This window comes from Ambystoma mexicanum, chromosome 1p (genome assembly GCF_040938575.1).
Source record: "Ambystoma mexicanum isolate Mex_15411 chromosome 1p, UKY_AmexF1_1, whole genome shotgun sequence".
Taxonomy (NCBI): domain Eukaryota; kingdom Metazoa; phylum Chordata; class Amphibia; order Caudata; family Ambystomatidae; genus Ambystoma; species Ambystoma mexicanum.
The window spans coordinates 215797302-215813466 of record NC_090921.1 but is presented as its reverse complement, the minus strand read 5'-3'; positions in this window follow the sequence as shown (position 1 = coordinate 215813466).

The window sequence follows — 16165 nt, the reverse complement described above, 5'->3', positions numbered from 1 at the left end:
TTATTTTCTTTCTCTTTGCAATGGGCACTAAGTAAATGACTCCATATATATATATATATATATATATGTATACAAACAAACACACACACACACACACACACACACACACACACACACACGTGTATATATTGTGGGGTAAAAATACAGCCCCAGAGTGACAGAGATTGATAGGCCATGCAAGACCCCATTATAAGAATGAAGCTGGGTGATTTTGATACCTTTTGGAATATGCAGGCCAGTCCAAAACACTTCTTTTCCAACATGAGGCCCATTGAGTGAACGAAAATGGGCCTTCCTCAACTTTGTCAAAATGGAAAGGCACTCAGCTGAAGGAGAGTGTGCCTCAGAACTGTAATATTGCTAACGGTGTCCAATGGATACCAAAAAGACTAGATGTTGAATTCGTGGAAACTGGAAAAGGGCACATTTTGCAGATTCAAAACTGCAGCAGTATAGCATGGGAAATGATACATTGAAATGCTGTGTATTTGAAAAATATAAAGGAGGAATTGTACCTTACATTTAAAAATGAAGCCAAGTGACATATTTCATATGACACGGAGAAACACACTTTCCACAAATAAACTGATACTTAAATGGAAAGGCTTACTTGTTGTAGAGTGAACAATAGGTTCCTGTGTTAACTGTGGCCTATGCGTGAATAATACTGAAAGTGAGACTGGTATCTTTTTAATTATGTTCTTAAGGAAAGATTTCATTCCTGGACAGAGACTGGGTGAAATACCAAATGTTACATGTTAAAACACATCTTTTCAATTTAAAACGCTATCTTTCTCAGAATTGTGCATGTAACTGGCGGCTTCTGCTTCCCCAACTGAACTGCTGTGTATCTGGAACTGTGACCTCCAGACCCTAGGAAACAGACCTGTTTTTCAGTTTAAAATACAAAGAAATATAAAGAATTAGATCAGAATGTTTGAGGTTGCAGATAAGCCGGCCAACAGAAATGACCTTTTAGGGCTGATTCGACCCCAATAAATGGCATCTCAGAGTCTTAATGGATCTTCAAACACTGTGTAGAAACAGGCATCTACTGATAAGCAGATGTCCAGGTCACATGTCAATGGGGAGAAATGAAACTCATGAGGGGATTTGTGGGGAATATGAAACTACGACATTCCATAGGTATGCATTGCTATTGATTATCTTTGGTCCCCCTTTTCTTGAATAAGATGAGAATAGTGCGTCCCAATGAGCTCCTCCAGGACTCATATTAAAGGGCATAAAAAGCCTGTCAGTTCCCTGTGATGTATAGAGTTTGAGTTAGGAAGAAACCGATGATCCTGACTTTCTCATAATTGAGAGGAATTCGAAAGTGGGTGAGGTGATAGATTGTGAAATTAATATTGGAATTGTGAAGGGGCATATTTTTCAATATTTCAGCTCAGGAGAAATTTCAAAAAATTACAATAGCTCCTCCCAGGAAGGCGGGTTCTGAAATAAAATGAGTATTCCGAGATACGCCATAAAATGTAGAATTCAAAAATACATATGTTCATGCAGTTATCTAAAAACATGAAGGTAGTTGCCATGTAGTGAGATTTTGTGCAAAAAACAAAATGCAAAAACTTATGATGCATCTTTCTCCTCCCCCATTATCCATAATACAGACCTCTAAACTCATTGCCCTATCAGCTAGCAGTGGGCGGATTAGTCGGAGGGGGAGAAAGGGGGAGAAAGAGATTTCCAATCCATAGCGTGGGAATATTCATAATATGCAAGTGTCATCAGCGCTATATAATATCAGTTTCAACCGAGCCTGCTTATTTCGCATTTCCATCTCACGCAGCATACATTACTCACTTTTTTGTTTCCCTCTTGATTATATTTATTTAATTGTATTTTGGTTTCCTTGTACTCCGTGCATTGCGGGCAGAGGGTGCCGGACCTCTACTACGGTCATGGCACTCGTTTCCATGATTGTCTGTCTATTGCTTTCAGACCTGCACTCATTCTGCAAGTTTCTCCTCACTGCCTATTGATAGCAGCAGCTGATTGGATCTCACAGAGGAGCTGTGTTTAAAGCCTCCCAACTTTACCTGCATGTCAGTTTAGACCTTGCTGGGGGTGATCCCATTGTGCACTTTCCTTTTAAAAAATTGGCAAGTTTTTACCTTCTAGATTCAAATTTATTTATTTTGCTTTCTGGTGCGGGGTTTCATCCGAGCCTGCTTATTTCTCATTTCCATCTCACGCTCCATACATTACTCACTTTTTCGTTTCCCTCTTGATTATATTTATTTAATTGTATTTTGGTTTCCATGTACTCTGCTCATTGCGGGCAGAGGGTGCCTGCCCTCTAGTACAGTCACAGGGCTCATTTCCATGATCATCTGTCTTTTGCTTTCAGACCTGCACTCACCCTTCTAGTCTATCCTTGCTGCCGATGGGTAGCTAGAGCTGATTGGATTTCTCTCCCCCCATGTGTAATTTAAGTCACCCTCCATCTCGGTTGCGCAGCCTTGCCCATGCCTCAGATGGGCCTTGTATTTTGATCCACCCCTGCCCTTCTTCAACAGAAGTACTTTTCGCACAAGGAATTGATTTGTGTCCCCTACTAATATCACCTTTCCAGCAGACTGGTCCTGTTAGACCCGCTCGGCTCCCAATACTCAGAGAATTATACCATCTCTGGTTCAGGTAACATGCCTTTTAGTCAACTCTCGTTCTTATGAAAACCTGGCTTAAGTGCTTGTCTGACCCTCATCTGATTCATGCTCTTCCGGAGAACTATAGTATCATTCGACTGGACAGAGCACCCCCCAGAGGAATTACTAAGGACCTCACCTGCTCCATGTTACCCTTTATTCATGTTCTGAACATGGAAGCATGCCTGTTGCTCATGGAATTCTCTGCATCCTGCAAAGTTCACGCTTTGCTAGTTTACAGACCACCTGGCTATGACGCAGGTTTTGCGCCCGACTTTGTGGCCTTGCTTATTGATCTGAGATTGCAATATCCTACTTTTTTCCTGCTTGAGGATTTAAACCTTCATCCAGACAATGCTAAAGATTTGTTGGTGTTCAATTTGATTTCCTGCATGATGTACATTAATCTTCTGCAGGTTGTCGTTGGCCCCACACATGTGTCTGGTAAAACCTTGGACCTTCTTTTTGCTCCACCTGCGCTTGTCAGGATTTATAATTTCTTGGCAGTTTTATGGATGGATCACATGATACTTCCTTTTGGCATCATGGCCGAGCCCGATCCTCTGCCTATTGTCCTCCTACGTCCACACTCACATCGCAGGTCCAATCTCTCTCCTCCTATGATTGCAGCCAGTATTGGGGAGACCTCGATTCACTGACTAAAACTCTGCGCAGTACAGCTGATTTTTTTGGCTCAGCTGAAAGCTTCCAAGCCCCTGGCTCGTAATGCACTAGCTGTGCTCTGCCAGCAGCGCAGACAGGCTGAACGTGTATGGCGCTCATCTTACTGCCCCCTAGCATGTCTGGCCTTTCAAAAGGCTACATCAGTCTACCAATTGGCTATTATTTAAAGCCAAGCAGGTCTACTTCTCTACATGCATTGAATCCGTTGTTAACTCTCTCTGAGAGTTGTTTAAAGTGGTGCCGACTCTGTCTACTTTGCCCTAGGCTAACAAGGTTATTCCCTCCCCTCAACTTTGCACTTCATTTTCTATGTTTTTTTTAGATCAAATTCTGGCTATTTACCACAACATTTCTGATTCTCTGGCCATTTGCAGGCACAAAGTTATTGCAGTGGCCGGAGGTTCCATCCCCGTTTTATGGGAGGATTTTCCTCCGTTCACTGATGGTGATATTATAACGCCCACTCGGAGCTTGAAATCTATCCCTCCACTCCTCTTACCATCCTGAAAGATTATTCTGTTGATTGCAGGCCCAGTGTCATCAGCAGTAAACTCTTCTTTCACTAGCAGTTATATTCCTTCCTCACTCAAGAACACTTTAGTGACCCCGTTCTTAAAAAATCCAAACCTGGATCCTGTACTGCTTTCCAACTTTCTCCCTATCTCTCTTTTATTTTTCCCCATGAAACTGGTTGAATCTTTGGTCACTCCTCTTCTTTGCTCCTTCCTTGAGAGCTCTCACTATCTGGATCATTTCTAGACTGGATTCCGGCCAGGTATAGGCACGGAATCTGTTTTGGTGTCCGTTACTGACGATCTGGCGCAGATCATTGATCAAGGAGGTACCAGCATTTTGATTCTTCTGGATCTCTCAGCCGCGTTCAACAACATTGACCATTCCATCTTGATCCCGAGACTTGCTTCTGTGGGTATCGCTGGCCGGGTCCTTTTTGCCTCTTTTCTTGTCGACTGTTCTCAGTCACTCCTTCCTTCCCCTTCACTTCTGCTCCTCTTCCACTTACCTGTGTGGTCCCCCAGCGTTCTGCTTTATCCCCTCTTCTATTTAATATCTACATTCTGCCTATGATCACTTTGATACACTCTTTTGGTTTCCAGTGTTATTCTTACGTTGACTACACCCAGATCCTTATGCATTTGGATCTGGCGATCACTGATGTGGCTGTGTGCTGTTGTTGCTGCCTGTCTGCAATCTCTGCCTGGATGGGTCAAAATTGGCTCCGACTTAATGGCGACTGAGGTCTTGGTCATCGGGGCCCCCCTGAGGTGTCACTGTGGTCCACCATTTTTTGGCCAGCTAAATTTGGCCCGCTACCGCAACCCTCTGCAGTACTAAAAAAAATGGGGGTCAACCTCTTGGCATCCCTTTCTATGCTCCCCCAAGTCAGCACTGTTTGTCAAGGGGTTTATGTTAAACTCCATACTATGTGGAAAGTGCTTCCTTTTCTTCCAGCGGGACTCCGTCCTACGGTTGTGTCCACGCTGGTTGCTGGGTCGCTTCATTTCTTCAACTCCCTCTATTTAGCCCAGCCGGTTTATCTCCGGCACCGTTTGCAGCTTCTCCAGAACTCAGCTACCCAGCTGGCCATGGGTGCCTCTTGTTACACCTCTGCCTCTGGCATTCTCTAGCTGCTTCACTGGCTCCCGGTGGCTAGTCGGGTCAAATTAAAGGCACAGTGTATTGTGCACTGTGCCGTTTATAAAACTAGTCGGGAGTATCTGCAAGAGAAATTCCGCCAGTATGTTCCCCATCGCCCCTCATGATCTGCCAACACAGCCTGATCATAAGGGGTGATGCCAACATGGCGGTGCCTCACGTCAAGCGGGTTCACATGGGGGGGGGGTCGTTCCTTCTCGGTGGCTGTAGTCTGGCTGTGGAACTCTCTTCCCCTGTCTCTCCGCCTTACCGAGGATAACCTCTTTCGGCATGCCATTAAATACTGGCTTTTCTTTTGCAACCTATTCTTTTTGAGCTCCTTGTTGTAAGGAACTCGTGGTGGCAACAGTAAAGACAGACACAAGTTATCACAGTTCAAGGGTATTTGTTAAACTGTATGTGCAGGTTGGAAAAACACCTAACCTAAACCTAAATCTAAAATGGGAGCAAGCTACGACCATCAAATAATAATAAGTCAGTCCTAGTGGTGTTGTGTCAAATAAATGTGCCTATACTAAAAAAATCTATTGCTAATCCTCACAACTAAATACAAAAAGAGTGCAGGATAGTGTTCACAAGAAAGAAAAAAGGGTTCACAAATGAAAAGTCAAGATATGGTAGCCACGCGTCTCCCTTCCCCACAGCACACTCTTGAGCTTTCCCAGCACAAGACGAGAGTTCAGTTTTCAGCTATCAGGACCTTCGGTGGTTAAGTCTCTTTTCTACAAAAAGTCTCTTGCCTCAGAGGATCTGATGTGTTCAAAATAACAAACTAAAAAGTTGCTTTCTAAATGTTTGTTGGGTGATGACTTTTCACCCCTGGATCCCCTTCTTCGGGGCTCAGATATATACAAAGGTCCTAGCGATATAAGGAACTTTGGTGGTTATATTTCTTGCTACTGAGGGCCTGCTATGTTCAATCGGGTTCACTGTGGCTTTGTGACCAAAACAATTCACCTTTTGCATGCACAAGTCTTAATATCTTTTTAAACAGTTCACTGTGGACATCCCTCTGTCGGGTTCACTGTTGTCAACACACTTTTCATTGGGACTTCAGACTTTAACCCTTTCCATCGGCATCCCTCCATCGGGTTCACTCTTGGCAACTCTTGCCCATCACAAAGTTCTTTCTCTTGAACTCACTATGTGGGATTAACCTCCCTTAACTTTTCAATTACGTGTAGGTGAAAGGCTTTCGACTGTACAGGGAGTTTTGCTAGACCCCTGTATGACCACACTGTTACGCTCACCCGATATCCCCGGTGGGCGTCTGGAAGGCTCTGAGATCTGGAACCCTGGAGGTGTAGTTGCCCAGTGCTGAATAAAGAATCTTAGTTATTTGTAGGGTGAGCTATCCGTCATGCGTTTCTTGTGCAGGGGCACTTGACGTTTGTTGGCGAGCTGCCAGAGTTGCTTAACTGGTGCAATATGCCTTCCTTGGGCCCAGGGCTGCTGTGACCCAGAATTTGCTGGTAGAAAGGTAGGTTTGTTAATTGTAAGTCTTTGTTCTGTTTATGGTGGGAATTTGTTAATGTCTTTATCTCCTTCTTTTAAGGTGCGAAGGTCTTGATGCTGGCGTGCCGGATGGAGAGGCACGTTTTCTAGGTAAGAGAAAGCGCTAAGTGCAGCGCCTTTATTGTCTTTTAAAGCTAACCTGTGTTTTCTTCTTCTTCTCCTCACAGGCCGATGTGGTGCTGCGAGTGGATGAGCGCGTGATGAAAAACAGGCCCCCGGAATCCGTTAAGGGAAGTACAGCGCTGTGCGGTTGTTTAATATTGAAAGCAAACCTGAATATGTCTCTTTTCCTTTGCAGATGTTGCTGCGCTGCTCCGGATGGAAGCGTTGCATAGCGCAATGGAATTCAGGTAAGACTGATGGAATTCGATGTTTTGGAAGTGCGCGTTCTAATATTGATTTTCCTATTGCAGGTCGCAGCTGTGGTAGCGGTTCGCCGGAAGTCCTTAAGCTAGTACTCACAGGTGAGTGATATTTCTTCTTCTCTCGGGTTCCGCAGATTGCAGCCCAGTTGAGATGCTGAGTGCTGGATGGTGTTTTCTTAGGTAAGACAGAATAATCTTGTTCTTGTTCTTGCAGGATTACAGGAAGATGCTGAAGACCAGGAGCTGGACACAGTGAGCGTCACGCTGCGGGTTGCAGAATAACTGGAAGCATGTTCTGCAGTCAGGGTGTGGTTTTTATAGCCCAGGTAAAGTAGTACCAGGGAAAGTAGTTCCAGGCCTGCCACACCCAAAACACTAGACCGCATGGCTTGGTTCTTAGAACTAGACTGTGTGGGTGCTTCCATGTTGGATTTAAAGGCCCATGGCATGTACATAAATGGGACCTAGTTTGAACAGCCCTTTCCTTCCTCCATATGAGCCTGGTGCCAAAGGCGCCAGAATTGGCTCCAGGAGCCCTTTTGCAGTGGTTTTAAGGCCCTCAGGGTTCTGGTGGGAGCCTGCTTGTGTCACAACCTGTGTCCCCTCACAGTGGTCATGACAGCACAGCTTTCCCCCTCACCCCCCCAAGGCCCCTCTCATGGTATCCTTCCTGTCTGGTCCGGGTTTGGTGGGGTTTTCCAGGTGAAACCTCTTAATCAGACATGGTGCATGAATATGTTCACTTGGTTTTTGAGGCCCGTACCCTTTCCAGTTCACTAAATAGTATAGCTTATATCTGGTACGTTTAGAATCCAGGATGTTTTTAACTTCAAATTCAGGCTCTCCATCAACTAGCACAGGTTTTGGTGCTGTTAAGACTCGGGTCCCTGGTTGTACAGGTTTTCCAAGTGAACACCATATGAATTTGCATGCTTGGTGTTAAGGCTAACTTGACGGCCACCGGATTTATCACCGATTCGATGGTATAGGGTCCTAGATATCTTGGACGAAAGGTCTGCGTACCTTTTATGGGCACATGTTTTGATGCCAACCAGTCGTCGTCTCCAACTTGGTAATCTGGAGCTTTCTTTCAATGCCGGTCCGAGAATTGTTTTGGTCTGTCTTTGGCTTGCAGTAAATATTTATTTGCCCTTTTGATGGCTTGGGTTATGCTTGTGTGTAGAGTCTTTACCGCTGGCATTTCCAAGGTTGTGGGGGAGTCTAGTTCAGAGGTACGTGGATGTCTTCCGTATATTGTGTAGAACGGGCTTTGTCCCGTGACGGTGTGTATGGAGTTATTGTATGCGTATTCCATTATCCGTAACAAGTCTTTCTAATTCTTTTCCACTTGATACAGCATGCAACGTAGGTACTGTTCTAATGTGTTATAAACCAGGGAATACCACTAGAACACCAATGAAAGGATACATGTAAGTATTCAAAAGGATACACTTGGAGTCGTCCCTAGGTGACTCGGAGTAGAGCGATGTCCATCAGAATTAGACCTTCCAACTAATGTCAATCTCTGGCTAGATAAATTCGACAGCCAAAGCGAGTAATTAGTGGAAAGGGCATTGTAAGGAACAATAACCACCAGACTGTTGAAAGGAAAATAAGAAGGACTTTAGTAACTGAACCAAAATTAGGATACCACTATTAGTCTTACTGAGGTACACTAACCTGTTCAATAGGACAGTCACCCATGAATTCCAAGGATCTCCAAGAAACGATGACAGGGAAAAGGGAGTTAGTAAGGGAACTAACCCGAGCGGAATGAGGGCCACACTAGATTCGGGTTGGTGCACACAGGACAGCGTCCATGAAGTCCAGTGCATTGAATCCTGAAGAGAAAACCGAGGAGAGTTGGGATGGTGATTAAGGGTCCAGGTAAATTACAAATGATAATGCCCTAGTGTAATGCGTGAGCCAAGAATGTCCAGAATAACAGATATTGGCAGAAGTCCTTAGGTAGAAGGTGTAATGGGCTAGTTTAGCAGACAGGATTGAATCAAGGGAATGGACTGGAAGCAATAGCGGAAACTGCTTCCCAAGGTAATGCCTAGTGAAAACCCAGCTGATTGCTCAGAGGAACTGAAACAGCTGAAGGTAAGTGAGAGGCACCGCAAGGGAACGCGGTAATATAGCACTGGAGTTGCTGCTGACCAACTCTGAACTCCAGCTGCTCCGGGTGGTACTGGAACAGCTGGCCAGATGGAACAAGGCACTGCAGAAGAATGCGGGGTATGGTTGGAGTTACGGACGATTAACTCAGAACTCCGGCTGCTCCGAGTGGACTAGAACAGCTGACAAAAACTGGAAGGATGCACTGCTAAGGAACATGGTGCGAGGCTTGAGTTTGAGTTGACGAAACTCCAAGCTCCAAATGCAGGAAACAGGATACGATCAGAAGCATCGTAACCCAAAATGCTCTGAGTTAAGTACTACGCAGAATGACATCACGTGACAAGAATCGTGAATGTCACGTCACGTGACAAAGACCGTAATCGAAAAGGAACGCGCATGCAGGATGAAGTGAAACATTCAAATGCAGGTAGAGAATGAACGTTTGAAATGCGCTGTGCTATTAGCAAATGTAGTTTAGTGTAAGCGTTTCCCAGGAAGTTTCCCAAACAGCCTCCAATGAGTATAGAACGGCCTGGCTGTTCTCTGGGCTGTGTGGGCAGGGGACAACCACTGTTTAGAGGTTCTCTGAGTGTGAGCCGACATGTCGGGTTTGACTGGGCTGACCGGCATGACATAATGTCTGATTTATTCTTTCTGTTTGTCCATCCGTTTGGGGGTGATGGCTAGTGGATAATCGAACATCGATTTGTGCCATGGTACCACATTTCCTTCAGAAGTTGGATACAAATTGGCTTCCACAATCCGAGATTAGGACTGAGGGGAAACCATGCAGTTTTATAATCCGTTCAAGAAATGCTTTTGCCTGACCGGTAGGGTTAGGAAGTCCTTTGAATGGATGAAATGTGCCATTTTAGAGAACAGGTCTACAACCACCAGTATGGTATTAAAACCTGGAGAAGGAGGTAAGTCCATAATAAAATCAAGAGAAAGAGAATGCCAGGGAGCCGGTGGAATATCCAGTGGTTGTAGGAGGCCAGCTGGTTTCTGTTTTTGTGATTTATTCTGTGCACATATCCCGCAGGATAGAACAAATCGAGCAATGTCCTTACGCCAGGTTGGTCACCAATAATTCCGTTTAACCTTGGCTAGAGTCTTAGCAATTCCGGGATGGCCTTCGATCAGGGAATCGTGATAACCAGACATGACGAATTCTTGCAGATCTTTACTTGGTAGATATAGTCGTTCCCTGAAGTAGGGTAATCCATCCAGAACCATGTGATGTTAATTTTGGGAATTCCATTTCTGCAAGATCTCGAGGTTCATTAAGGTTTGAATCTTATCTTGAAGTTCACTCAGAGTCAATGTGGGGGTGAGTCCCAGTAGTTTATCACTTGGAATGATGGCAACAAGGTCCAGGGTACTGTTCGTTTTCTCTTCAACACCCATACGAGACAAGGCATTGGCCTTCCCATTCCAAATTCCCGGTCGGTATGTTATTACGTAATCGTATTCTGCGAAGAATAAAGCCCATCGCAACTGTCGTGACGATTGGGCTTTTGCTGACTTTAGGTATTGAAGGTTTCAGTGCTCTGTGATTACTGTGATGGTATCTCTGGAAACTAATAGATACTGCCGCTAGGCTTTGAAGGCTGATTTTATTGCCAACAATACTTCGTCTGTAATTGCATAGTTAAGTTGTGGTGGTGAGAATTTACGTGACCAAAAGGCCACGAGTGTAATTGGCCTATCTCGGGATCTCTTTGACAGAGAACTGCTTCCAAAGCTACGCTGGAAGCATCAGTTTCCACTACATAGGGGAGATCAGGGCAAGGATGTCGTAAAATTGGCATGGAGGTGAATATTTTCTTGAGTTCTTGAAAGGCCTGTTCCGCCTCTTCAGTCCATTGGAATTTTTTGTTGTTTTTTTCTCAGTAATGATGTGATTGGGTGGACTATCCGTGAGAAATCTGGAATAAATCGGCGATAAAAATTCACAAAGCCGAGCATGCTTTGGGTTCCTTTAAGTGAAGAAGGTGACGGCCAATTAAGGATGGCATCTACTTTTTGTAAATCCATCTCGACTCCCTTTGGCGAGAGAACAAAACCGAGGAACTCAACTTCGGTGACATGGAAGGATCATTTCTCGAGTTTAGCTTACCGTTTGTGCTGGCGAAGTTTTGCAAGGACTGAGCGAACATGTTCCACATGATCTCTTACAGAGGGGGAATACTGTCATGATGCCTACCCCCGGGGACCCAGACCAAGTCCAGCATCCCCGGAAGCAGGCATCAAGTTACCCCAAGCAAGCCCAACAACCCCCGCTAGGGGCTATTTGGGTGCAGTCCTGGTGCCTATGGCGCCAGGCTCATATGGAGAGTCAGTCCTGGCGCCATAGGCGCCAGGCTCATAGATTAAAACTTACCTGATGCAAACCATGCTGCAAACCTACCTGATGCAGACCATGCTGCAAGAGCCCCAAGCCAAATGAGGCTTGGAAGGGACTATTTTACCTAGGGACTATTTTTTTTACTCAGGTGGGGCTGGGGAGGAATACTTACCTGGGACTACTTTGGGAGCTATTTAAACCACGCCTAAAGAGCAGCACACGCTTCGTGTTATTCTGCATCCAGCAGCGTAACGCTCACCGTGCCTGCAAGTCTGCATCCAGTCCCCTGCCACGCCCACCTCGAGTTTGGAGCTCCTAGAAAAAGGGAGAAAGAAGGAGAAAAGGTTAGAACAAGAGCAATACCTTTGATCCTTACCTGAATTCCCGATCCATCGCGCCTTCAAGCTGGAAGAAAGAAGTTATTTTATGCGCGTCGCCTCACCTGCTGCAGCGCTGCTCTGAACTCACCGGCCTTCGCAGCATCTTCACATTTCACCGCATCCTCCTGCATGTTCCCGCCGCACTCCGGCACCTAAGGAGAAGACAAGAACAGCAAGGTGAGCCAAGGGAATACACAGAGGAATACCCCCCATAGACTTACCCGATTTTACCACCGGGGGTACTATTCTTCTTCACGGATCGGCGCTGCTTCCACTGCATCCTAGCCGAACCCGGCCCCTAAGGGGAAACAAAAGGACAGCAAGGTGAAACAAGGGAGTAACAAGGGGACCCTCCTCACCACAAAAGACCTACCTGATTTTACCGCCGGAGGCATTATACTTTCTCTCAGCGCCTGAATAAGGGAGAAAGCAACAGGTTACATATGGAAATTATTTTATCGAACTGTGTTGGATAATACAAATCCTTACCAGAACATTACCGGTTGCCACGAGGAACTCTTCAGTAGGGTCAAGCTGAAACCTGCAAGGAATCGGACAAGAGTGAAAGTCAGGCATTTGAACTCTTACGAACTACATACTTACGGCGTCTTGCCGGGAATATCAGAGTCAATATTGTCCTGGAACTCAACAATTCCTTCGAGCCAGTGAAGCAACTGGTTATCTACGCGCCCTTGTGCTCAATACAGGATGGAGAGCTCATCTTTTCAAATCATCTGGTGAGAATATAAGAGGCGACATCCAAGGTGATCAGTGGGGAGAACAGCGGGGTTGGGGGATTTACGCTCAACGCCACGGGTGGTTAATTCCCTTTCTCAATTTGCAAAAGAATATTCTTCCTGTACAAAAAAGAAGGTGGGTGAGGCGCGCACTCCCGGTCCTGGTCAATTAAACCTGTTGCACAAAATAAGTAGCTGGGTCACATCCCAAAATGGACAAATATTCACTGGGTTAGATCCCTTCTGCTGCAAATCAGGTACTCTGTATTAACAGGGTTAGATCCCTCGGCTGCAGTTCTGTGGTCTGTAGTTGTTCTCCTCCTAGCGCCTTCTTATCTCAAATAATCATCAGGAAGGCTGTTAAGCAGGTGTGTCTAATTAGACTCAAAGGATTCTGGTAGCTGTAGTGAAAAAGTTTTTTTCTGTTCAGGTGACCAGCAACTGACACCCCTCCAAAGCACAAGTCCTTCCCAAATTTGGGAGAGGGGAGAGAACCATCTTTATGATTCTCCAAAGTGGGGCACAGTCACCCCGTGGCGCTGCCTCTGGAGCCCGGGACTCCCATAGCATTCAGTACAAAAAAGAAGGTGGGTGAGGCGCACACTCCCGGTCCTGGTCAATTAAACCTGTTGCACAAAATAAGTAGCTGGGTCACATCCCAAAATGGACAAATATTCACAGGGTTAGATCCCTTCTGCTGCAAATCAGGTACTCCGTATTAACAGGGTTAGATCCCTCGGCTGCAGTTCTGTGGTCTGTAGTTGTTCTCCTCCTAGTGCTTTCTTATCTCAAATAATCATCAGGGAGGCTGTTAAGCAGGTGTGTCTAATTAGACTCAAAGGATTCTGGTAGCTGTAGTGAAAAACTTTTTTTCTGTTCAAGTGACCAGCAACTGACACCCCTCCAAAGCACAAGTCCTTCCCAAATTTGGGCGAGGGGAGAGACCATCTTTATGATTGTCCAAAGTGGGGCACAGTCACCCCGTGGCACTGCCTCTGGAGCCCGGGACTCCCATAGCATTCAGCACAAAAAAGAAGGTGGGTGAGGCACGCACTCCTGGTCCTGGTCAATTAAACCTGTTGCACAAAATAAGTAGCTGGGTCACATCCCAAAATGGACAAATATTCACAGGGTTAGATTCCTTCTGCTGCAAATCGGGTACTCTGTATCAACAGGGTTAGATCCCTCGGCTGCAGTTCTGTGGTCTGTAGTTGTTCTCCTCCTAGCGCTTTCATATCTCAAATAATCATCAGGGAGGCTGTTAAGCAGGTGTGTCTAATTAGACACAAAGGATTCTGTAGCTGTAGTGAAAAAAGTTTTTTTTCTGTTCAGGTGACCAGCAACTCTAACCCTGTTAATACTGAGTACCTGATTTGCAGCAGAAGGGATCTAACCCAGTGAATATTTGTCCGTTTTGGAATGTGACCCAGCTACTTACTTTTTGCAACAGGTTTAATTGACCAGGACCGGGAGTGCGCGCCTCACCCACCTTCTTTTTTGTACTGAATGTTATGGGAGTCCGGGGCTCCAGAGGCAGCGCCACGGGGTGACTGTGCCCCCACTTTGGAGAATCATATAGATGGTTCTCTCCCCTCCCCAAAATTTGGGAAGGACTTTGGAGGGGTGTCGGTTGCTGGTCACCTGAACAGAAAAAAAGTTTTTCACTACAGCTACCAGAATCCTTTGAGTCTAATAAGACACACCTGCTTAACAGCCTCCCTGATGATTATTTGATATAAGAAAGCGATAGGAGGAGAACAACTACAGACCACAGAACTGCACCGAGGGATCTAACCCTGTTAATACTGAGTACCTGGTTTGCAGCAGAAGGGATCTAACTCTGTGAATATTTGTCCGTTTTGGGATGTGACCCAGCTACTTAGTTTTTGCAACAGGTTTAATTGACCAGGACCGGGAGTGCGCGCCTCACCCACCTTCTTTTTTGTACTGAATATTCTTACTGGCCAAGCAAACGAAGCTAGGTGGGCCAGTCCAGTCCGTCATCTACGCCCTACGCGTCACATTGGTGGAGACCGCAGCAGTCCAGTCCAGAGCGATGCCTCTGTGGGAGCCAGGTGAGCATAACAAATACACCAGGATGTCGTCAATATAGACCAGGGCACAGACATCGATTAATTCCCGTAATACATAATTCATGAAGTATTGGAATGCTGCGGCAGTGTTGCACAGCCCGAAAGACATTAACTGAGATTCGTACAGGCCATACTTGGTGCAAATTGCGGTTTTCCATTCATCCCCTTTCTTAACACGTACAAGGTGGTATGCTCCTCTGAGGTCTAGTTTGGTGTAGATTCGGGCATCCTTGACTTGGTCCAACAGTTCCCGGATAAGGGGCAAAGAGTAGCGTTTTTTTACTGTGATGTGATTGAGTGCCCGGTAATCGATGCAAGTCCTCAAATCTCCTTCCTTCTTGGGTACGAAGAATAAGGGGGAGGGTTTGACTGGCGGGTAAACCCATTAGCCAGGTATTGATCTAGATAGGACTTCAAGTGGAGATTTTCAGTTTCCGTAAGTGCATAAATTCGACCACAAGTAACCTGTGCGCCGGGTATCAGGTCGATCTGACAGTCATAGGGCCTTTGTGGCGGTAATGTGTTAGCCGGTTCCTTCTGAAAAACATCTTGATAATCCTGATATTCTTTTGGTAAGGTGTCCATTGGTTCCGCGATCCCCGATGCTATTCCTTGAAAAGATTTCAGGTTTGGCACTGGTATAGATTTCGGGTAGCAAGCATGGCCGCATTCGTCGGAAAAGGTCAGTCTCTTTGCACGCCAGTCTATGTGGGGATTGTGAGTTACTAACTATGGCATCCCTAAGATCAACCGAAACTGAGGTGCTTTGATGAGGTCAAACGTGATTGCTTCTTGATGTCCATCCTGACACAGAAGGGTTAATTCTGTTGTACATTGGGTTACTGGTCCCGAAGCAATTTATGTACCGTCAACAGTAGTTACCTTTTCAGTTGTTGGTTGTGCATAAGGGTAGTCCCATTTCTGTTGCCAGATATCGATCTATGTAATTACCAACTGCTCCGCTGTCTTTATATGTCTCTATGGCATGTATCCGTGACGGTCATTGGTGATTGATCAAGGTTACTGGTAGGGCGAAATGTGAGGTCTGTGACTCATCCTTTTCGCTCGACAAGTGGACTTCTATGCTTGCCGGGCCTGGTAGTTTTCCGATTCCTTTCCATCATCTTCTTTCTCTGTAGCGCCTACCACCTTCCTTGGCGGTTTCACTGGGCATTCTTTGAGGTAGTGACCCGATTTACCGCAGTATAGGCATAACTGTAGCTGTCTGCACTTGTCTCTTTCACCTTTAGTTAAAGGGGGCCATATTCCTCCAATCTGCATGGGTTCTGTGGTATTTTCTGATGGACATTGAACATTATCTTTTGAACATACGTACATGGCATGATTTTCGAGTCTACTTCGGTCTGTTCTTCGATCCTGTAAACTGTGGTACAACTGAACTACCAGGTTGATTAACTATGCACAGTCTTTAGGGGGGTCTACCATTTCAGCAAGGACATCCTTCAGGTCTCCTCGTAGGCCCTGATGAAACAATGTGGTTCTTTTATCTTCTGGCCACCCCGCTTCTACAACCAGTCTATTAAAGGTGGCAATATAAGTCAGCACATCTTGATTCC